The 19,095-nt window shown below is 44.9% G+C and overlaps 1 long non-coding RNA gene across 1 annotated transcript in view; it reads right to left on the bottom strand.

Moving 5' to 3' along the window:
* Positions 1 to 234: 234 nt before the first annotated feature.
* The window catches only part of LOC140187886 (uncharacterized), a 50,180-nt gene continuing 31,319 nt past the window's right edge, over positions 235 to 19,095 (bottom strand). The window contains exons 3-4 of the long non-coding RNA XR_011883172.1: positions 5,669 to 5,798; positions 235 to 281 (exon numbers count right to left, since the gene is read on the bottom strand). This is a non-coding gene — a long non-coding RNA (uncharacterized lncRNA). The remainder of the gene's footprint in view (positions 282 to 5,668; positions 5,799 to 19,095) is intronic.

Below are 19,095 nucleotides of genomic sequence, written 5' to 3'. Positions count from 1 at the left end.
ACCTATTTTCTATGTTTCTATGTTTGTAAGATCTACAGTGCATGCCCGTGGCCTGTTCAACCACGGAAGGCTCCCCACAAAACCCATTTGTAGATGACAAATTCAAATCAAAGTAACATGGATGCTGAAAATAAAAAGAGTTTATTTTATGTATATATTCTTCGTCATGCTGCAAAACGTTGAGCTGCTAAACTGTGTTTCATTGCTCCACAACAATGACAATAAAGATATTCTTCTTCTTCTTCAAATATTTTCTCCATAGATCCATAGATCAATAGTAACTGTAGAGAGAGAAACAATGATCAGGTCAGTAACTTGCACACCAACATAGAACATAGAACACTATTCACTGTACAATACAGGCTCTTTGGCCCACAGTGGGGTGACAAGCTTGTAACCTATGGCAAGATCAATTGAACACTTCCCTGCTACCTGGCCCTCCACTTTTCTCTCATCCATGGGCCTATCTAAGAGTTTCTTAATGCCTTAATGTATCTGCTTCAGTATTATATACACACAGAGACAGATAGACAATCTCTCTCTCAGACACACACACAGATGCACATATAGATAGACAGCTACACACACACACATACATACACACACACACACGCAGATGCATATATAGGCACCAAGACAGAGAGACAGACACACACATGCACATATAGACAGACAGACACATACACAGATGCACATATAGACAGACAGATACACACACACATACAACACATAAACAGATGCGCATATAGATGGACAGACACACACACACACACAGATGCACATATAGACACACACACACACACACACACACACTTAGGGACAGACAGACATACTCACACAGATGCACATATAGACAGACAGACACACACACACACACACACATACACACACACATGCACATATAGACACACATACACACACACAGATGCACATATAGACAGACACACACACACGCAGATGCACATATAGACAGACAGACAGACACACACACACACACACACACACACACAGATGCACATATAGACAGACAGACACACACACACACACACAGATGCACATACAGACAGACACACACACACACAGATGCACATATAGACAGACAGACAGACACACACACACACACACACACACACACACACACACAGAGATGCACACATAGACAGACACACACACACACACAATGTACAGACAGACAGACACACACAGATGGACATATAGACAGACAGACAGACAGACACACACACAGGTGGACATATAGACAGACAGACACACACACACAGATACACATATAGACAGACACACACACACACACACACACACAATGTACAGACAGACAGACACACACACACAGATGGACATATAGACAGACAGACAGACACACACACACACAGATACACATATAGACAGACAGACACACACACACAGATGGACATATAGACAGACAGACAGACACACACACACACACACACACATAGATGCACATATAGACAGACAGACAGACACACACACACACACACACACACACACACGTGTGTGTGCACGCCCATAATGATAACAGAATCTGCTTTCTGATATATTGATTGAGGACAGATATTTGTTGAAGTGGCAGATATTTCTTCAGTTTTTCTATGAACCAGTTCTAATGATCTTAACGCTGCTTCGGTAGGAAGCGGTACATCTCCCCTGAGTGATGGCACATTCGCTCAGAACTACACGTGAATGTTGGATTTACTCTCGGCAGTGGAATTAAGCCCTGGTCTTTGTCTCAGCGAAGAGAGAGCGACCATTGTACCAGCGCGGGCTAAAGATTCAAGCGCACGTTTCTATTGCCCGCACCACCCCTGAGGGGAGTGACTGGAGCACAGTTGAGCTCTTTGCCCTGCTGCCAATCACCTTTTTTCAACGCCCCACCTCTGGCAAATGCGGCAAAGTGCCTCGAAAGGACGTCAGCGTCCCTTGAAATGGAGTGAGTGCTTTAAACTAATATCTTTGTTATAGAGATGGAGGGGAGTAATGACAAAGTTCATCCTTGGGTTATCTTAATCTACAGAATGTGGCATTTAATTAGTTTAATGTTTCTGCCTGAGGGTCTTTAAGGGAAAAGTCATTTTGGTGCCATGGTCAATTAAACATTTCCCATTGAAAGTGTAATGTGGGAAACTGCGGGGGGTCACATTCAGAGATGTCAGTCCTCACCGCCCCTGTGGCTCCAGCGCCCGCTTCTCGAGTTCCACCTCGTGAACCTGGACCCAACCCTTTCCACAATCAATTTCCTCATTTAACCAGAGCCAGCACGATGCAGGGTGATGCTGCCGATGGATGTGACTGGAATGGAAACAGTGAGAGATGGTTCCCGTTCCCAGACCTCCTTCTGAATTTCTGAACACCACCCTGCTTTCTCACCCTTTGCTGTCGAGTCTCCCTCTCCCAGTTTTCCAACATCTTCGCGTCTTTATAGCCCGGCCCTATGCTATTTCACCAGATCACCTCCAAATAAACCCTCTCATTTGTTTTCGTGGAACAAGTCACCAAAAATCCATTGAATATTTTAGAGAATCAAGAAAGTGGAACTGAAGGAACTAATTATTATTCAAAATAATACAGCATTAACATAGATTTCTCTAACTTCTACTCCCCCACTCTCTTCCCCATTCCCCTTTCCGGCTCCCCTCCTCAGCCCTTCTCTTCTCTTCAGCTTCCCATCACCTCCCCCGGGTCCCCTCCTCCTTCCCTCTCTCCCAGGGTCCACTCTCCTCTCCTATCAGATTCCTTCCTCTCCGGCCTTTACCTTTTCCACCTATCACCTGCCAGTTTCTCCCCTGCTCCACCCACCTACCTTCCCCTCACCTGGTGCCTCCTATCACCTGTCAGCATTCCTCCTTACCTTCCCCCACACCCCCCCACCACTCTGGCTTCTTCCCCTTTCCTTTTATTTCTTGTTTTGTTTTATTTAGCAATACAGAGTGGAGTAGGGCCTTTTGGATTTTCAGTCTTGCAATCCCACAGCACTAACCATTTACAATGACCAATTAACTTACCTGGTACGTCTTTGGACTGTGGGAGGAAACTGGAGCACTCGGGGGAAACCCACACATTCCATGGGGAGACACTGAAGTGTGTGCACTCAGTGCAGTGACAGCAAACTGAGATTTCGTGTGTGTAAATGTGCGTGCGTAAGGAGTGTGTTTACCAAATGCCCTCTGTCACAGTATCACTATCAGTAAATATGACTAGGGAGCAGGAATGAGTGCAATTGCTGTTACAAAGGGGAAAAAAAGCTATGCAAACTCTAAGGTCTTAAGGTGGATAAGTCACCTGGGCCAGAAGGACTACATCGCAGAGTCCTGAGAGAGGTTACTGAAGAGATAACAGATGCATTGGTCATGATCTTTCAAGATTCACTTGATTCTGGCATGGTCCCAGAGGAACGGAAAATTGCAACTGTCACTCCACTCTTTAAGAAGGGAGGAAGGCAAAAGAAAGAAAATTAAAGGCCAATGAGCCTAACTTCAGTGGTAGGGAAAGTGTTGGAGTCTATTAAGTATGAGGTTTTTGGGGTACATCAAGACTAATGATAAAGTAAGACAAAGGCAGTATGGTTTCTGTAAAGGGAAATATTGCCCGACAAATCTGTTAGAGGTCTTTGAGGAAGTAACAAGCAGTGTGCCTCAATATGTATCCATGCAATGAACTGCAACCTTTTTGGCTTCTTCCCCTTCCTTTCCAGTTCTGATAAAAGGTCTCAGCCAGAAATGTTGACTGTTTATTCCTCTCCATAGATACTTCCAGGCCTGTTGAGTTCCTCCAGCATTTTGTGTGTGTGTTGCTCAAGATTTCCAGTATCTGCAGAACTTCTGTGGTTAAAAGGAGAGGCTGGACCTTTTTTTCTCCTGAAGTATAAGAGGCTGAAGTTTATAAAACTATGAGGGTGCAGATAAGATAAATGGTCTTTTCCCCAGGGTAGAGCAGCCCAAAACTAGGAGCCATGGGCTTAAAGGTGAGAGGGGGAAAGATTTAAAGGGCACTTGAGGGACAACGTTTCCATGCAGAATGGGTGAGGCAGGCAGGTATAATCATCTACCTGTCAGCCTCCTCACCAGAAGCCAAGGCAGCTGCGTCAGCTGAAGTGGGAATCAGGAGGCAAAGAGCTGCCAGTTCATAGCTAAAAAGTTCAAAGTGCAGTAAATTTATTATCAAAGTACATATATGTTGTCATACACAATCCTGAGATTCATTTTCTTGTGGGCGTTCACAGTGAATACAAGAAACACAATATAATCAATAAAAGACCACACCCAACAGGACAGGCAGCCAATGCAAAAACAAAACAACAAACTGTGAAAATACAAATAGAAGGAAGAAGATGCATAAAAAAAATGCCATGAAAGAGTGAAACCAAGGCAGAGAGATCAAGAGGCAGAGACAACAGAAAGAGGAACAGGAGAAATAGAAACTGAGGAGGCTGGAGATGAGAGCTGAGGCCGGACGGGAGGAGAGAAGAAGGGCTTTGTGTCGGTGGGCACCGCAATGTTTACTCTGCTATGTCCTAAACTGAGGCTGAGGCTGTAGGCCTGCTCCGGCCTTTGTGTCTGAGGGGTCACTTTCATTCTGAATGCTGCTTGCTTTTATTGTTCGCACCATTTTTTTCTCTCTGCACATTGGATGTTTGTCAGTCTTTTTTTTAGCAGGTTCTAGTGGGTTTCTTGCTTGTGGCTGCCTGTTAGGAAGTGAATCTCAATGTTGTATAAAGCACACATACTTTGATAATAAATGTACTTTGAACTTTGAATGAGGCAGTGAAGGAGAGGGATGAGAAACTGAGAAAATAAAAGGGCAAGGGAAAAGGGGATGAGAAAACAGAAAAGTGGCTGAGGAGAAGAGATTTAAATATCTTTCCTTTAAATAATGAAATATCAGCTGCATTTCTACATCAAAACATCAAAATATTTAATGAAATGCATCATTTGCATCAACGGCCGACGCAGTCCGAGGATGCGCTCGGGCCAGCCCGCAAGTGTCGCCATGCATTTGGCACAAACTCACCAACCCTAACCTGCATGCCTTTGGAATGTGGGAGGAAACTGGAGCACCCGGAGGAAACCTACACAATCACAGGGAGGATGTACAACCCCCTAACAGACGACAGTGGGAATTGAATCCTGATCTTTCAATTGGTGGTGCTGTAAAGCATTACACTAACGGCTTCACTACAGTGCCGCCCTAGAAGGGGATGCGAATAAGGGTTAAAGCCTGGGGGGGAGGGTGAAAGAAGGAGTAAGGAGGTATGTGAGGAGGGAAGAGGCTGAGCGGAATAAATGGAGAAAAAGCGAAAGTGGAAAGGAGGCTTGCGGAAGAATAGGGGAGCGAAAGGAGAGACAGATGATGAGCTTGCCAGGGACAGCAAGACATCAAAGAGGAGAAGGTGAGTGAGATGGTGGGGGTGACCTGAGGGAATACAAAGCAGGTTTCAAACCAATCAGAATGAAGCTAATCATAATGCTCCACTTTAGACATTTCTTTCACACTCTACTTGTACACTGAATACCAACTGTTCGCTGCTACTGACCCAGTATACAGAACACTACTGGGTCAGTCTTCTGTAAAGATTCGTCGCACGGGAGACAAAGAGAATGAGTGGGTGGGCCAGTGACTGGGAGGAAAGGTTTACCTTTTGGCTTCGCAGGAGAACCCAGGCAGTGGTAGCAGATTGTTGCCTCTCTGATTGGAGACCCATGACTAGTGCAGTGCCGCAGGGATCAGTGCTGGGTCCATTGTTGTTTGTCATCTATATCAACAATCTGGAAGATAATGTGGTAAGCTGGATCAGCAAATCAGCGGGTAACATCAGATTTGGGGTGCCATGGACAGCGAAGAAGACTATCAAAGCTTGCAGCGGGATCTGGACCAGCTGGAAAATTGGGCAGAGTAATGGCAGATGGAATTTAATGCAGACAAATGTGAGGTGTTACACTTTGGGAGGACCAACCAGGGTAGCTATCACACAGTCAGTGGTAGGATATTGAGGAGCATGGTAGAACAAAGGGATCTGGGACTAGAGATTCATAATTCCCTGGAAGTGGCGTTACAGGTAGACAGGGATGTAGAGAAATCTTTTGACACATTGGCCTTCATAAATCAATGATTGAGTACAGGATTTGGGATGTTATGTTGAAATTGTATAAGACATTGGTGAAGCCTAATTTGGAGTAGAGTGACCTACCGACAGGAAAAATGTAAATAACATTGAAAGAGTACAGAGAAAATTTACAAGAATATTGCCGGGTCTGGAGGACCTGAGTTAAAAGGAAAGATTGAATAAGTTAGGACTTTATTCCTTGGAACATAAAAGATTGAGGGGAGATGTGATAGAGGTATACAAAATTATGAGAGGTATAGATTGAGTAAATACAAACAGGCTTTTTCCACTGAGGTTGGATGGGACTACAACCAGAGGTTATGGGTTAAGGGTGAAAGCTGAAATGTTTAAAGGGAAAATGAGGGGAAACTTCTTCACTCAGAGGGCGATGAAAGTGTGGAACGGGCTGCCAGTGGAAGTGATGGATGCAGGTTTGATTTCAACATTTAAGAGAAGTTTGGATAGGTACATCGATGGGAGAGATATGGAGGGCTATGGTGTGGATGCAGGTTGATGGGAATAGGCAGATTAATGGTTCAGCATGGACTAGGTGTTTCTGTGCTATAGTGTTCTATGTTTCTATGATTCTACCTTTCTTGGCTGATGATGGGGGTTCACTCCCAGTGAAAGGGGTTCCCAGTGTTTCACATGGTCTCTGTTTCCTTCAGGGCAGCTGGCAGTCAGTGGCCGCACAGAAGCAGAGTCTGGGGAAGTAATTTGGGGGAGGGGTGTGGAATTAATGAGAATGTGAGGAGAATGCAAGTGATGTTGTTATTAGTACTGGTTTATTATTGTCACATATACAGTGAAAATAGAGTGGTGGGGCGGAGATACGTCTCTACCAAAGGAGATGTAGGATGCTCCTTCCCTCCGTTAGCCTGCAGGTCACCCTAGGACAAGATGTACTCCCACACCCTGCCACTGCTCAGGGTCACGTGAAGCCATGGGAGCAGGTGGTGGATGGTCATATGAGCAGCTGGTGCACATCACAAGTCCTGGTTTCGTGACCATTGATGCCAGGCAGACAATCTCTGAAGAGTATTGATAGTGGCTGAGGTCACCCGTCTTGTAAAGACACTGACTGGAAAGAAGACAATGGCAAACCACTTCTGTAGGAAAATTTGCCCAGAACAATCATGATCGTGAGAACATGAACACCCATGTCACACAACATGGCGCGTAATGATGATGACAGTGAAAAGCTTGTCTTGCATACAGTTCATTCAGACCAGATCACTACACAGTGCACTGAGGTAGAATAGGGTAAAGAGGTTTTTTTAAAGATTAGCTTTATTTATCATATGTACATTCAAGTGTCAAAACAAATAGTGAAATGCAGTAAAATCCAGCTAGCCTCCTTCCTCTCCACCCCCCACCTCTTTATTCTGACATCTTCCCCCTTCCTTCTCAGTCCTGAGGAAGGGTCTCAGCCAAAAAACCACTACCATCTCCACAGGTGCTGCCTGACCTGCTGAGCTCCCCCAGCAATTTGGGTGCGTTGCACTGAAACACATTGTGTGCGTTAGCGGGGATGTGCTGGGGCAGCCCGTGAGGGTCACCGTGCTTCCAGCACCTCAACTTGCTAACCCTAACCTGTATTTCTCTGGACTGTGGGAGGAAACCCGAGGAAACCCACACGGTCACAGCGAGAATGTACAAACTCTTTGCAGACAGCAGTGGGAACTGAACCCCACTCTTCCCGTCACTGGTGCTGTAAAGTGTTCTGTCACTGCGCCACCCAGTAAAACAAAAACAATGGAGCATAAAGTGCAACAGCTACAGAGAAAGTGCAAGATCATAATGAGGTAGATCCAGAGGTCAAGAGTCCATCTTATCGTACAAGAGACTAGAACTAGGGGACATAGCCTTGAGATTCGGGGGGTAAATTTAAGACGGAGATGAGGAGGAACTGCTTTTCCCAGGGAGTGGTGAATCTGTGGAATTCTCTGCCCAATGAAGCAGTGGAGGCTACCTCAGTAAGTATATTTAGGACAAGGTTGGATAGATTTTTGCATAGTAGGGGATTTAAGGGTTATGGGGAAAAGGCAGGTAGGTGGAGATGAGTCCATGGCCAGATCAGCCATGATCTTGTTGAATGGTGGAGCAGGCTCGATGGGCCAGATGGCCGACTCCTGCTCTTATTTCTTATGTAAGAGTCCATTCAAGAGTCTGATAACAGTGGGGTAGAAGCTGTCCTTGAGCCTGAAGTGGCATGTGCTTTCACGCTTTTGTATCTTCTAACCGACGGGAGAGGGAAGACAAAATGTCCAGGGTGAGTGGAGTCTTTGATAAAGCTGGCTGGTTTACTGAGGTATTGAGAAGTGTACAGAGGGCCCATAGAGGGGTGGTTGGTTTGCGTGCTGAGCTGTGTCCACAGCGCTCTGCAGTTTCTTGTGGTCACATGCAGAGCTGTTGCTATACCAAGCTGTCATGCATCCAGATAGAATGCTTTCTACAGTGCACTGATAAAAATTGGTATGTTTCAATGGGGACATGCCGAATTTCTTTAACCTTCCGAGGAATTAGGGGAGTTGGAAAACTTAGTGGAGTGGTCGGGATTGTGCAGTCACTTCACGTCAACTCAATGGCCAAAATAGCCTCCTTCCATGTCACAAGGACATATAATGGTGAACTGATGGAGTGCTGCATTGCTAGGATATTTCACTTAACATGTGACTCTATCTCCCTCTTGGGCAGGTGTCAAAGACCCCATTCTGCTCTCTGAAGGGGCACGGTGTGATTTTACCTGACTCACATTCATGCATCATGAGAAAGGCAGATGGTCTGTCCATGGTCTCACCAGTGTCTGGGGTATCTTGCTGTGCACATTAGCATTTCTGACATTAAAACAGTGACTTCATAGTTATTGACTGAAATAAACCTTTGACATTGACTGAGATTAGAAAAGGCACAAGATATTCTCCTTCAGCGCGCCCTGACCTGTTGCTTGCCATGCACTGACGTTCTTCATTCTCCACTAACGATGCCATTAACGACTTATCCCCACAGCAACCCTGGTCTCACCCTATTACCTGATTGGACATCTGCTGTAGGTAGGTAGGATAGGAACATTTGCAATATTTAAAAGGTAATGCGCGCACGCAGCCTTCCAGTGAAAATGATATCTTATCCGTTAAATAGGGGCCGTGGACAATTCTGATTTGATGGAGACAGACGTGAAAGCACAGAGGAACATCAGGAGAAATTTCTGAAATGCCCATTTGCTGCTGTTGTTACCGCGCAATCGAGAATCTCCGGAGGGTAGGCCTCAAAATCCCCGGCTTTGCCTGCTGCTGGCGACCGAGATTGAGGTCAAATTATTCGGATAGAGATGGTGCTCGGTACTCGCTGTCGGAGGGCTGATCAGAGGCTTGAAGTTTTTGGACGACTCAGAGTCAGACTGTGGTTGGGCATGGCAGGGAGAGTTTTCTTCCTTCTCCCGTCTGCGTGAGATGTGGGACATGTGAGAGACTTTGAACTTCTTACTGTGCTCATGGACTGTTCTTCATCAAGTTATGGTATTGTTGCACTGTTGTAACTATATGTTATATTTATGTGGTTTTGTTAGTTTTTTCAGTCTTGGTCTGTCCTGTGTTTTGTGATATCACACCGGAGGAAATATTGTATCATTTCTTAATGCATGCATTACTAAATGACAATAAAAGGGGACTGCGTGTCTTCATAATCTAATCTAATCTAATGGAAAGGCAAGGTTTAGAGCAGGGGTTCCCAGCATTTTTTTCTGCCATGGACCAAAGCCATTAAGCAAGAGGTCTGTGGAGCCCAGTTTGGGAACCCCTGGTTTAGAGGGGCATTGGCCAAATACAGGTAAATGAGCAAATAACAGGAATTCTGCAGATGCTGGAAATTCAAGCAACACACATCGAAGTTGCTGGTGAACGCAGCAGGCCAGGCAGCATCTCCAGGAAGAGGTACAGTCGACGTTTCAGGCCGAGGCTCTTCGTCAGGACTGGCAAAGGGTCTCAGCCTGAAACATTGACTGTACCTCTTCCTGGAGATGCTGCCTGGCCTGCTGCGTTCACCAGCAACTTTGATGTGTGTTACAGGTAAACGAGACTAGTTTAGCTGGATATTTTGGATGGCATGGAAGAGTTGGGCTAAGTAGCCTGCTTCTACATTGTATTACTCACAGATAGAGTTACAGAAAAGTACAGCACAGAAACAGGCCCTTTGGCCCATCTAGTCTGTGCCAAGCTATTTAAACTGCCTACTCCCATCGACCTGCATTGGGACAATGGCCCTTGAATTTTTCCTTTGTTATATCCATCCCTCCCCCCAAAATTTACTACAACTTTAAACTGATGCTTTTCTCACACGAGATTCTGCAGATGCTGGAAATTCAGAGCAACACCTGCACAAAATGCCGGAGGAACTCAGCAGGTCAGGCAGTGCCTATGGAGATGTTTCAAATGTTCAGAGGTTCATCTTATTGTGAAAGTATGCCTGTACAATATAACTCTGATATTTTTCTTCTCCAGATACCCATTAACTACAGAAAGACCATGGGTGTTGATGAAAGAAAAGACATCAACTACCACCCCCCCCACACCACCACTAAACAGCACAAAAAAGAAACAAAACTCACAGACCCCAAAATAACCCCCTCCCTACAGCAAAAAACAGCCACGATAATAATCAACGAACCCCTACACATAACAATCTCCGAACCCCTCACTTGCAGAAAAAAATAGTGACAGTAACACCAGACCCCACAACCCCCTCTTACAAACAAACATTAACAGATCACCCACCCGCTAATCGTCCACAAGGAAGAAAACACTGAAAAGCTGAAGGAGACCTATATAAAGTACCGTCCAATAATCACATAAATCTCAGAATATGGGAAACATCTTTTCATCTCCATATGAGGAGAGCAGCTGCACGAACTCAGTCCTTCCATAAAGACTGACCGCCAACCCCGGTCCGAACGCCATCGATCCAAGTCTGAACGTGCTGTTCCGGTTGCTGACCGCCTCCGTTGGGAGTCAACGCTGACCCCTCTGCATTCACCTCGCTGCTTCAAGATGGAGTCACTCATGAGCCGGCACCTCGTGTCTGGTTTGTTCCATGAGTTAGCTTGTCTTCTCCAACCTTCTCAGCCTCCTGTCTCTAACCTCCGCGAGGCAGCTCTCTGGACACAGCACAGTGCTGGATCTTTCGATCGAGATGCAAACTGTACGTCACAGGCTTCAACAGTTTCTGTAAGAAAAACATGACAAAAAGAACAAGCAAAAGACGTAGTAAATGTGAAATAATTCGAAAGATTTGCTATCTGAAAGATGTGCTCAGGGAATCATTGTTTGCTGACGCCGTCTTGACCGGAAGTCCAAACAGTCGACGTTTTGGGAAAGTGCGAAAAAAATGTTTTTTTTTCTCTCTATCGCAATTCTACTGAAAGATCTTCGATCTGAACATCACCTCTGTTTCTCCCTCCACAGATGCTGCCCGACCTGCTGAGAGTTGCCAGTGTTGCAAGATAATCTTTCTTCTGTCTCAGCAGACCTTGGGCTCAGAGCTGGTGGGATCACTGACATCACCTCAATGTTCTCGGTTTTGGGTGAGATAACTATCTAGTGAGGTCTTGTCGGAGAGTGTGTGACTGTCACCATAAAAACCAAGCTGTGCTTGGAGCTTAACTGTACTGCCTAACTTGTGCTGAAATAACGGGCGTCAAACCAAGTATCAAAGGGGGAGAAACAATTAATGTTGCACATCTGGGACCTCAGAATAGTAGGGGAGAAACAGGTGGGGGTGGAAAGCTGGACGGAAAGTGTAGGTGTGGTGTGTGACGGTGGGGGGAAAATAAAGTTTTGTTGAGCTGATCTCTGCTGGTAGATGATCCTGTCATATCAGGGCAGATAACAGGGACACAAAGGGTGACATATGGCAGTCCATCTGGTAGCGATCTTTTATTTCATGTGGTAATTATCATATTTACTCTATTAAGCACACCTGGGGTGGGGAGGGAGCTCAGTAAACTGCAGCTTTAAGCACATGATATTATTGCATCAGAAGAGGACACGTTTCCTTCAAAGGATGTCATAGAAAAATAACACATAGCTTCCAGGCTGCAACCTGTTGGCAGCAGCAAATTCCACCAATCAGGACTCGCCATCCTGGCTGTAATTACGTGGAGCTTCTGCCTTGTCTGTTTGGGGAGAGTAACATCTGATGCCCAAAGGGTTCTGTGTGTGTGTGTGTGTGAATGTGTATGTGCAGGTTTCTGTGCACATATATGTGCATGCAAGTCTGTGTGTGTTTGTGTGTGTATGTGTCTGTGTGCATGTATATGGTTGTGTGCGTGAATGTGTGTATATGTGTATGCATATGTGCAGGTTTCTGTGCATGTATGTGTGCATGCCAGTGTGTGTGTGTTTGGTTATTTGTTTGTGTGTGAGTCCGTGTATATTTCCTCTCCAGACAGCAATCAGGAATCTTGGCTGAAGACGTTGTTTGCTGAGGCTCTGAATTGCTTCCTCGGCTGAGGGAACTGAACTCGGATCACTGTGGCGTTGGGTTGTTTCTCCATTTTGCTGCCAATTATGTGCCAACACCTGGACTCCAGGAGTGTCACTTCATGCCTTTCCCTCTTCATTTTCTGATAGGTGGTCCGTTAACAGTAATTCTTTTTCTTGCTTCACTAATCCTAAATCCCCTTGCTTACTGAAAATCTAACAATCAGATGATTTTTACAAGTAATCCACTCCACCTCCAGCCTTTGTGAAGGATATAGTGCCTGAATTTCATCTCTTCTGAAAAACTCTAATTAACCCGGATGGTTCCTACTTCAACCCTTTACCTCTTCCACCTATCATCTCATTGCTTCTCACTTCATTCCCCCATGCACCTTTCCCCTCACCTGACATCACCTGTCCTCCTTACCCTCCTCTCACCTATTTATTCCGGCATCTTCCCCCTTCCCTTCCAGTCCTGAAGAAGGGTCTCAGCCTGAAATGTCCATAGATGCTGCCTGACCTGCTGAGTTCTTCCAGCATTTTGTGTGTGTTGCTTTAGATTTCCAGCATCTGCAGGAAGTCTTGCGTTCACCTACCTTCTTCTAGCTTGTACACCTTCCCCTCTCGCACTTTCTCATTATGGCTTCTGCCCCTTTCCTTTCCAGTCTTGATGAAGGGTCTTGGCCCAAAATGTTGACTGTTCACATGTTGCCTGTCCTGCTGAATTCCTCCAGTATTTTGTGTGTGTCAGCCTGGACGGCATTGTTCAGATTTTTGGGTTGTACCCCCTGCACTGGCAGGTCCAAGCCCCAGAGGTGACCATTTCTCCCTTCCGTAGTTTTCCAGGCATGAGAGTTTGTTTTTGTTTGTTCAATTGTGAGGTGTGGACATCACTAACTGAGAAGCTAGGTAAGAGTCACTTAAGAGAGTGGGCAAGAAAGGCAGATTTCCTTCTGCAAACAAAGTTATAGGTTGAAACCGGTTCAGGAGCCTGATGGTTGGCAATATCCGCTCCCGAACCTGGGCTTGGCTCCAAATTGGAAAATGATTTTCTGACATGAGAAATGAACCAAAATGACACGACAACTAACTTCACTCAAAATTTCTTTAGCCAGAGAATGGTAGATCTATGGAATTCATCGTCACAGATGGCTGTGGAGGTCAAGTCATCCAGTATATTTAAAGAGGAGACAGTCCGGTACGGATGTACCATGGAGAGCATTCTGATTGGTTACACCACCATCCGGTATGGGTGGGGGGGGGAGAGGGCACTGCACAGGATCGAAGTAAGTGGCAGAAAGTTGTAAAATTAGTCAGCTCTACCAGCCTCTGTAGTATCCAAGGAATCTTCAAGGAGTGGTGCCTCAAAAAGGCGGCGTCAGTTATCAAGAAGCCTCATCACCCAGGGCATGCCCTTTTCTCACTGTTACCATCAGGAAGGAGATACAAGAGCCTGGAGGCACACACAGCAATTCAGGAACAGCTCCTTCCCCTCTGCCATCCGATTTCTGAATGGACATTGAACTCATGAATACTACTTCAATGCTTTTTTAATTTCTGTTTTTGCTCCACTTATTTTAACTTAACTATTTAATATCCATATATATAATTACTGTAATTCAGTTTTTTCCCTGTATTTATCATGTATTGCATGGTACTGCTGCTGAAAAGTTAACAAATTTCATGACCTATGCTGGTGATATTAAACCTAATTCTGATGGGTTCTCAATCAGTCAGGGCATGAAAAATTACAGGGGAAGGCAGGACAATGGGGTTGAGAAGGATAGTAAATCACCCATGATGGAATGGCGGAGCAGACTCGATGGACAGAATGGCCTAATACTACTTCTGTGTTTTATTACTTTTACTTTATCGTCCAAAACCAAGACATAATCAGGTCTACAGTAACACTCACAAAATGCTGGCCAGGCAGCATCTATTGAAAAGAGTAAACCCTATCCCTGGTAGACAAGAGAGACCCAATCCCTCCTCATAATTCCTTCATTCCTCTTCCCACCCTGTCACTTGGAAAAGTGCCATCCCTTTCTTTCAGATCCTCCATCTCTACCACATCTGCTCCCAGGATGAGGCTTTTCATTATGGTTCTATTGAGATGTCCTCATTCAAAGGAAGAGGCTTTCCTTCCTCTACTGTCAACGCTGCCCTCACCCACTTCACGCACGTCTGCCCTCATCCCAACCCCACCAGGGATAGGGTTTCTCTTGTCCTCGCCTCTGCATCTAGCATATAATTTTCCATAACTTCTGTCATCTCCAATGGGATCCCACCACCAAGTGCACCTTTCCCTCATCCCCATTTTCCACTTTCCACAGAGATTGCTCCATACGCAACTCCCTTGTCCATTCATACCTCCTCGCTGATATCTCTCCTGGTACTTCCAGTGCCTGTAAAAAGAATTCACCCCTCTTGGAATTTTCATATTTTATTGTTTTACAACATTGAATCACAGTGGATTTAATTTGGGTTTTTGAGACTGATCATCAGAAAAAGACTCATTCATGTCAGAGTGAAAACAGATTTCTACAAAGTAATCTAAATTAATTACAAAAATAAAACACAAAATAATTGATTGCACAACTATTCACCCTCTTTAATATGACACACCAAATCATCGCTGGTACAGCCATTTGATTTTACGTCACATAATTAGTTAAATAGAGATCACCTGTGTGCAGTCAAGGTGTTTCAATTGATTGTAGTAAAAATACACCTGTATCTGGAAGGTCCAACTGCTGGTGAGTCAGTATCCTGGCAAAAACTACACCATGAAGACAAAAGAACACTCCAAGCAACTCTGCAAAAAGGTTACTGTAGAACACAAGTCGGGAGATGGATACAAGAAAATTTGGAGTACAGTTGTCAATCATCAAGCAATGGAAAGGATTTGGTACAGCTGTAAATCTGCCTAGAACAGGCTGTCCTCAAAAACTGAGTGACCGTGCAAGAAGGGGACTAGTGAGGGAGGCCCCCAAGAGACAATGACAACTCTGGAGGAGTTACAAGTTTCAGTAGCTGAGATGGGAGAGACTGCACAGACAACATCTGCTGCCCAGGTGCTTCACCAGTCGCAGCTTTATGGGAGAGTGGCAAAGAGAAAGCCACTGTTGAAAAGAAACTCTCAATGAAATCTCAGCTGGAGTTTCCCAGAAGGGAAGTTGGAGACTCAGCTGGAAGAAGGTTCAATGGTCTGATGAAACCAAAATTGAGCTTTATGGCCATCAGACTAAACACTATATTTGGTATAAGCCAAATACCGCACATCATCGAAAATTATCATCCCGATCGTGAAGCACGGTGGTGGCTGCATCATGCTATGGGGATGCTTCACTGCAGCAGGCCCTGTAAGGCTTGTAAAGGTAGAAGGTAAAATGAATGCAGCAAAATACAGGGAAATCCTGGAGGAAATCTTGATGCAGTCTGCATGAGTACTGTGACTTGGGAGAAGATTTGTTTTCCAGTAAGACAATGACCACAAGCATAAAGCCAAAGCTACACAGGAATGGCTTAAACAACAAGGATAATGTCCCAGAGTGGCCAAGTCAGAGACCAGACCTCAATCCAATTGAGAATGGGTGGCTTGTCTTGAAAAGGGCTGTTCACTCATGATCCCCATGCAATCTGACAGAGCATGAGCAGTTTTGTGAAGAAGAATGGGGAAAACTTTGCAGTGCCCAGATGTGCAAAGCTGATAGAGACCTATCCACACAGACTCTAGGCTGTAATTGCTGCCAAAGGTGCATCTACTAAATATTGACTTGAAGGGGTGAGTAATTATGCAATCAATTGTTTGGTGTTTAATAATTGTAATATATTTAGACCAATTTGTATAAATTTGTTTTCACTTTGACAAGAAAGAGTCTTTCTGTGTTGATCAGTGTCAAAAAAGCCAAATTAAATCCACTCTGATTCAATGTTGTAAAACAATAAAATATGAAAACTTCCAAGGTGGGTGAATACTTTTAATAGGCACTGTATCCCTGCAAGTGGAACAAGTGCCACACTGCCCCTACACCTCCTCACTCACTACCATCCAGGGCCCCATATAGTCCTTTGAAGTGAGACAACAGTTTACCTGTGAGTTGGTTGGGTCATCTACTGTATCCAGTGCTGCCGGTGTGGCATCCCGTATATCGGTGAGACCTGACGTAGATTGGGAGACCGCTTTGCTGAGCACCTACGCTCTATCTGCCAGAAAATGTGGGATATCCTGGTGGCCGCCCATTTCAATTCTACTTCCCCCTCCCATTCTGACATTTCAGTCTATGGCCTCCTCTACTGCCGCAATGAGGCTACACTCAGGGTGGAGGAGTAACACCTTGTATTCCGTCTGGGTAACCTCCAAACTGATGGCAACAAGATTGATTTGTCTAACTTCCTGTAATGGGTACACCCCCCCCTTCACCGTTCCCCATTCTCATTTTCGTCTCTCAGCTTATCTCCTGCTCTGCTCATCACCTCCCTCTGGTGCTCCTCCCCCTTCCCTTTCTTCCATGGCCTTCTGTCCTCTCCTATCAGATTTCCCCCTTTTCCAGCCCTTTATCTCTTTTACCAATCAACTTCCCAGCTCTTTACTTCACTCCTTCCCCCCACCACCCCGGTTTCACCGATCACCTACTACCTTGTTCTTCTTCCTCCCCTCCCCCCAACTTCTTACTCTCCCTTCTCATCTCTTTTTTTCCAAGTCCTGATGAAGGGTCTCAGCCTGAATCATCCACTGTTTCCTCTTTTTCATAGATGCTGCCTGGCCTGCTGAGTTCCTCCAGCATTTTGGTGTATTACTTTGATTTCCATCATCTGTAGAGTTTCTTTCGTTTGTGAAAAGTCAACTTTTTGGGCAAAGCTCACTTTTCCTTCTAAGCTGAGTGGGTTCGCGGCTCCGGAATAACTGAAATGCTCCCATGCACATAGACTTCGTTGCCATGCAGCTGGATTTGGACGCAGCTAGAAAAGGTTTGTGAAATGTGAAAGAATTTCTCTGTACAGTATTTCAATATACCTTTCAATTATTAAATAAAATAAGAAGTATGTGATTTTTCAATTTTCATGCTAAATGTTCATATTATGCATATTACAAAAATAAATATTTGAAGTGTCACGCGGTTTTCAGGCCGTGTAAAAATTTCCTTATGGAGTAATGGTTGGGACACAGAGCTGCAAAGAGAATGGGAGGGAACGTTGGCCCAGACCTTTCATCAGTTTGGGCTGGGTATCTGAACTCCGTAGTGCTGTATCTGTCACTGCTTCTTAGTGCGTCTGTACCTCGACACATTCCACAATGGCGTGAAGCATTGCTACAGATGTATTAATAAAATCATAGACTTGGATTTCTATTGGCACTTCCATATCCCTTACAGGCTGCTTGAAACCACTTTACAGACAGAACAGTTGCTCTGAAGTGGCCACTGCTGTAATTTGGACAGTTCAGCAACTGATCAGTCCATCATCGTGCTCCTTGACCTTGCAACATGATCCCCCATTCTCATTTTAACTTCTCCTATACATGGGCATAAGCAACAACAAGGCTTTGCTTCCAGATCAACTCAATACCTTTCAGGATTGCTTTAACCATCAAAGCATGGAAAAATCATCACCAAGTCCCACAGCCCCCAATGATCCTGTGAATTCAGTCTCTGAGGCTGATGTGCGAGCAGCCTTCAGGAGGGTGAACCCACAAAAAGATGAGGTACCCGGCTGAGTATTTAAAGACCTGTGCTGATCAGTTGGCTGCAGTGATAACCTCTCACTTCAGCACTCTGAGGTACCCACCTTCAAGCTGGTTTCAATTATATCGGTGCCTAAGAAGAACGTGGTGACCTGCCTCAATGACTATCATCCTGTAGCACTTACGTCCACAGTGATGGATCATTTTGAGAGGTTGGTAATGAAACATATCAACTCCTGCCCAGAAGCAACATGGATCCACTCCAGTTTGCCTACTGATGCAACAGGTCCACAGCAGATGCCATCTCACTGGCTCCCCACTCAACCCTGGAACATCTGGACACCGAAGATACATACATCAGGATGCTCTTTATCGACTACAGCTCAGCATTCAATTATTATTATTATTATTATTATTATTATTATGATGACACGCAGTCCCCTTTTGTCATTTAGTAATGCATGCATTAAGAAATGATAAAAATGTTTTTCCAGAATGATATCACGAAAACACATGACAAACTGACTTAAAAACTAACAAAAAGCACATAATTATAACATATAGTTACAACAGTGCAAAGCAATACCATAATTTGATAAGAACAGACCATGGCACAGTAAAAATCTCAAAGTCTCTCGAAAGTCCCATCATCTCATGCAGACGGTAAACCTCCAGCGCCGCCAACTTGCCGATGCATCATCCCAGAAGCATCCGATCACAGTCTGACTCCGAGTCCGTCCGAAAACTCCGAGCCTCCGATCAGCTCTCCGACACCGAGCACCGAGCACCATCTCTGCCGA

The sequence above is a fragment of the Mobula birostris genome, chromosome 2, assembly GCF_030028105.1.
Source record: "Mobula birostris isolate sMobBir1 chromosome 2, sMobBir1.hap1, whole genome shotgun sequence".
NCBI classification, from domain to species: domain Eukaryota; kingdom Metazoa; phylum Chordata; class Chondrichthyes; order Myliobatiformes; family Myliobatidae; genus Mobula; species Mobula birostris.
This window is presented reverse-complemented; position numbering and strand designations above follow the sequence as displayed.